The sequence below is a fragment of the Charadrius vociferus genome, unplaced genomic scaffold (genome assembly GCF_000708025.1).
Source record: "Charadrius vociferus isolate BGI_N301 unplaced genomic scaffold, ASM70802v2 scaffold104, whole genome shotgun sequence".
Taxonomy (NCBI): domain Eukaryota; kingdom Metazoa; phylum Chordata; class Aves; order Charadriiformes; family Charadriidae; genus Charadrius; species Charadrius vociferus.
In genome coordinates, this window is record NW_009648255.1 from 4,548,797 (window position 1) to 4,554,796 (window position 6,000).

Sequence of the window (6,000 nt, forward strand, 5' to 3'; positions counted from 1 at the left end):
CAAAATTAAAGCTTTGCTTTATCCCTAACAAAGTAAGGGAAAATATTCCTTTCCACATATCTTTTTGTATTTTTAGGAACCTCTGTCATTCCTCATTTATACTCCTTCGGTTTTTACCTCGCACCCAGAAATCTCCCATTCTGGATTCTTGACCTGATCCAGTCAAATCACTAGTTAAGATGACAAATGACTTATTCTGGATAAATGCGAGATGCCAGAAACAGCAGCCTCAGGGGAAAACCTCCCCTTGGCCCCGCTGAGCTCCAGCTCCCGTGTGTTTGAAGACCCTGTGAGGATCCAGCACCAGGTCCCAGCTGAGGAGATGGAACCCAGGCACCTGCCTCTGTCCCTGGGAACGTGGGCTAAACTCAGACAGGAATACAACCCACGGTAAATTTGTTACCATGAAATGGCTGAGTGGTACCTAAAAAATCCTAGTTTCTGAAGTATTAGAAAATTAAAAGAAGTTGGAGGTTTTTATTTTCTTCCCCACCCCACCCCAGTACGTTCATTCCTTTCCATACATAGACTATATAGGTCCCCAGTTCAATCTGCTGTCTGAACTCTATATGAGGCTGTTGTTTTTGTTCTCACTGTTCTGAAACTGCTGTCTATAAACATGTTGGGATAAGTTGGTAAGAAAAGCACTGAAATTTATTATATGTCTACCAGTGGAACATCAGGGAAAGGCAATAATAACCAGGCAAAGTGCTTCAGAGCTTTAGTGGGACAATCAAAGCCTCACAAATTCCCCTAAAACATAGGAGGAAATATTTCAAAGGCTTCACTTTATAGAAAAAGCTGCAAAGATTTGTTTCAGCAGTTGCAAAACTGGCAGTGAGACAAGTTTTGCCAGTTTTCTTTTATCCAAAACATTTTTCACAAAGCCTTAAAAATATTATCTTTGTATGTTCCACTACATTCTTATTTGAGTTTTCATCTCATCTGACTTGTCTGTCTCCTTGTCACTTTGCGTCACTCATGCCTAAAAAATACAGTTACCAAATCTAATGAATAAAGTAACGCAAAAGGCATAACCTAGCAACCACTGATTTGGGATGCCATATATTTTTTCATGATAAATAAAACTTCCTCTTACTAGAGTTAGCAGAGCATTCTGCTGCTTATGATTGATAGTACCTGTTAGTGTCACTCGCTTACTTTCAAAAGCTTTCTGAAGAATAACAAAAGGGCAGAAAAGAAATGAATTTTAAAAGTGTTTAAAAAGAGAAATTTAAATTCTTTCACTGTGGACATCACTTAAATAAAGTGTGCTGGAAAGCGTTCAGGAGAAAACCACTGAAAACTAACTTAATATTGTTAAAATGAACTTTACCTATACACAAACATAATCATACTGAACCACGCTATGGTTTTCTGCTGAATGCACGTGTCCTTGTCTGTCTAATTTTGGTGATGTCTGGAATTTTATCAAATGATTTTAGGGCTACCTGTTGTTATTCAACTGCCAATGTTCTTTGATACCAGAATTAGCTAAGGAGACCATAGCTCAGGGTAAATGGAGGAATTTTAAATCAAAGTGTAAGCCAAGAGCATCAGTTTTGCAATCTGTTCTTTCCTATAACCCAAATATTGTATTATACTTGATTTATGCAGACAGCACCAGTAATAACCCTCTTTCTTCCCTCACTGGTAGAACAGAGATTTTAGAGGGTATGATGACAATATTGTTCTTTCAAGGCTCAAATACTTGCTAAAAAAAAAAAAAAAGGTATTTTATGAAATTATGCTAACAGCACTAGGAACAGCTGAGATACTTGGTCAACCTTAATTAGTACCAAAAGTTCAGTCATTAAAAAGTGAAGTGATAATGAAACAGCAGTGATGGAAAAGGAATTGCCACACCTGGAAACTTTTGTCTTCCAATCCCAGGCATTTATTGGCAGTTTAGTAATAGTTGCCTTTCCCTGCACCTGAATGGACATCAGTGTCCATCTCGAGATTGACCTCACCCTGTTCAGTCAGGACATTCCTACCTATGCCCTTTCTCCCTCAATACATTGAATCCAATTTTGAAGTGAAAAGACCATTGGAAGATCCCAGTCTTCAGCTGCCAGTATACTTCAGACACCAGCACACCGGAGAGACTGGGAATGCCCAGGACTGGAAGGCAGAGGTACTTCAGCCACACCAGGAAAGGCAGGAACTGGCTGCATGAGAAAAGACTGATTATTGGCTTGATGCTCATCTAAACGCCGTGAATCGGAGCGTGGTATTTTTGGCCACATGTAGCAGGTCCTTGCAAGAGTCTAACGGATAATCTGTACCGCTGATTACTTAGATCTGCTCTTGAAATAAATCGTAAGGATATTTCTGAGGGCAGGAGATGCTGCGAGTGTATAATGGGAGGGTGTTACCCACACTGCCAGTCTGCTTAGCCGCAGCTCCAGGGTGGGCGCTTGCCTGTCTCCTGTGGTCTGCCTAAGTGCATCAGGGTTAGCATTAGCTAGAAATAATCCAAAAGGCTGATCCTAAACATCAATACCAGGAATCTTATGGGCCTCCCAGTCTGTCCTTTCTTCTTGCCACTTCTTGTTCACTGCTTGAACAGTCAGACCCACAAGGTAATTTGCTTTTTTTTTCTTTTCATTCTTCTCAGACTAGTGATACGAAGTAACTTTATTTATATGGGTAAATACTGCAGGCAGTGATGAGCAACCTGTCCCTACGTGCGGTGACAGAGGTAGTTACGGTATCCATAGTTCCCAGGGGTTCCCAAGCCACCGAATCCTGTTCTGGATAATGAATCTGCAGGGAATCTCATGACTGAAAAGCAGTGGTTTATTGTCAGAGAAGACTATTTCAGCAGGGTCTTCACAGATGTTACAGACCATGTAAATATATGGCAGATTCCTAAAAATGACACTATTCCCTCGGGTACTGGGGGGAGATATTGGGGTATAACACCAGCATCTAACTTCAAGACTCACAGGCAAAATGTTTGTCCCCTTCTCCTGCTGAATCACCTACATTACTCAATTTGTATTCAAAAATAGAATTTTTTTTTTCCCTGTTAATTTTCTGGCAAAAATGGTCAGTTATCACTGATATTTACTTTTAGCAAGGATAAGAAATAAGAAGTGGCGAGACGCTTGGAAAATTGCATCAGCTGTTGATGGGGGCGGTGGTCGAGCGGGAAACCCATGGGCTGGCTGACAGTCTCCTTTTGTTTACTGAGAAACGTAGAGATCAAGAATTTTCCATACGCTCTTGGGATACTTTGAGGGTATCACTTCTCCTTTTCTCCCTAACATCTTTTCTTTTGCTCTTACATGACATTGGGTATTTCGAAGAAACAGAAAATGCTCCTACAGGGCATACCTTTGACTTTTCATATCACCATTTTTACTCCTAGTGCTCTTGTGAGAATGAAAAACAGAGAATCATTAGTCAAAATATGGGCTTGAAACCCCCTCGTGAGAAACAGCTCCACACGTCGTGAGCTGAGCCACCTCTCAGTCCCTCCCAACCAGAAGGTACCAGCTCTTGTTGACCCTACCGTACCTCCTCGCCTCTGCGGGCTGCTCTTCCCTCCCTCGTGCTTTTGTACTTCTGCACATTAGAATATTAGGTCAAACGCCCTCACTAAAAATTGTGCTGTACAATATCTCTGATTTTCATCTTTTTGCTTGATTTTCCTCCTCATCTGCTGGAGACATCAATGGTAAAGTAATTTTCCCCTCAGATGTTTGCCCTTTGATCATGCCAGAGTTTACTATAAACAGTATGTCAAGCGGGGCTTCCCCAGCTCTTCATAAATCTTTACTGTTTGCTCAAAACAAGGATCGCCTATTACTTTTGGATTTATTAACAATTTTTATTATTTCCCCACTCATTGAACACTATGAACGATGTGTTACAGAGACTTCGGGGTCTGTGTTCTGGACAATGAGGAAAGTGCCGCATAATGGGTTAATACTGATCTGACCTTCTACTGTTACATAAATTCCATGATTGTATTGTTTACCCTAATAGTGATGGTTTTGATATTTGTGGTGGAAGCAGAGGGAGGGATTATTTGCTGTTTGCTGTGGAAACCACTTGAAATTCAATCTGTGGGCTAATCTAATTATAGTGCGAATGATAATCAGACTAGATGACGGGACTGTCTTCTATAAACTTAAACCTGAATGTACCTTATGTTGTCTAATTTTAGCTAGCTACAGTGACAGGGACAGTGTACTCTACTTTGCACAGCATGTTATTGACATTTTTGTATATATAAGAATTATACGTAAAAATTATATATATATAAAAAAAATCCTTTGGAAACCAATAGTTCAGAGAAATGTAAATACCATTCTGCAAAATCTAATATAGACCTGAATTTCTCTTTTCCTGCTAAGAAATAGTTCTATTTAATGGAAAGATCTGCTCTCTCTGATATAAGATCCTGATTGCAAACTCCTTTAGGGCAGGCTGTAAAGCTGCAGTGTATAACAAGGAGCCTTCACTCAGTTTGCTCTCCACTAAGGGCCTAATGACACTGGCTTCAAAGCAATGTTGTCATAGCGTGTCTTCACGATGCAGGAATTGTTACCAAGCTTTACCTGACCTCATTGTGCAGACTTCAACTTGGGAATCTATCAGATGCATTTTTGGCATTGATAAATCAACAACACAGCTCAATTCCAGAACGTACACCCCTGCTGAATGCTTTTCTCTGAGCTACGGTCTTTCACACCAAATTCATGTGGAGTGGTGTCATCAGGCTCAGAGTAAAGAGGAAGAGCTCATAGATTAAATTTTAGATTAAATTTTACAAGAATAAACCTTGTATTCAAACACCATGCATTGATAAGTATGGCTATCCGTGTAGGCGTTTTCTGAGTTTTAATACGCTCATCACTTACGGTAAAAAAAATAATATTACAGGCTCCGACATATAAAGAATTTGTTAGTGTAATTAACATTCCTACATCTCATAGCAAAAAATTAATCACATGTATTGATAAGCAAATCTGTCAAAAAAAAAAAAAAAAAAGGATGCATATAAAAATAAGCTGTTAGTTGACCTTGGAGTGTAACGTGAAGAGACTATGCAGGGCTCGGGCAGCAGCCGGGCTGCCAGCAGGTTGGTGCCGGCCACCGAGAGTAGAGCCACCGCAGAAGGGGGGACCATGGGATCAGGGCAGATGGTGGAGTCACTCGGCACAGCGGCTGCTAGTAACACCGCGGCCGGGGCATATAGTACTTTCCTTGGGTAAGTAAACAGGGGAATATTGGGTTGAACTAGAGGGGATGGATGACAGCTGTACTTAGGACTCTTTGGGGACACCCGTGTTGAATTCTGACATCGAAAGTTCCAACAAGGTGTTGATGAATCCCAGTTTTAGAGAAGAAGCATAGTTATTATTTAAGGACTTCAAAAAATGCATTATAGTGAAAGCCTCAAGAGTATAACCTGTTTTATTTAACCAAAAGAAAAGGATTAAGGGTTATTTGAATAGAGCCTAGAATTATCTCTATATGGAACACACAAATCATGATATAAAGCTTAGAAATTGTCAAACAAAATACAGCACCTGGAAAATATAGAAGAGGCACATTCACACCAGACACAAAACTTCCTTTTATAACTGGAATCGATTTAAGTGGAATTAAGCTTTAGAACAACCTACCAATATTTGTTCTGGATTTTTCATTACTGGAAATGTTTAAGTCCTACCTGCGTTTCATGTTATGTACAAGGTTATATGGACTACATGAACAAAGTGGTCTCCTCTTTTTTCTAATCTATTGGGAAAAATAATTAAATCCTTTTTGAAAGTTGATTTCAGTCTTTACTAATCAACATATGCTTCACAAACCAAAAGTCCTCTATAGAAGTAAAATTAATGCAGGATTTTAAAATTTAAGTTAATTAAATATTTTTAAAGTGTGAATTAGGTGTTTGATTGTATGTTTTCACAGGTACAGATTTTTGTATATTAATTTTCTCAGGAGAAACCACAAATCAACCTTCTGAGAAGATGAAAT

General features: G+C 39.5%; 1 protein-coding gene across 1 annotated transcript in view; it reads right to left on the bottom strand.

Moving 5' to 3' along the window:
- The window catches only part of BCHE (butyrylcholinesterase), a 32,163-nt gene that overhangs the window by 20,601 nt on the left and 5,562 nt on the right, over positions 1-6,000 (bottom strand). The gene's annotated exons all lie outside the window — the stretch shown is intronic.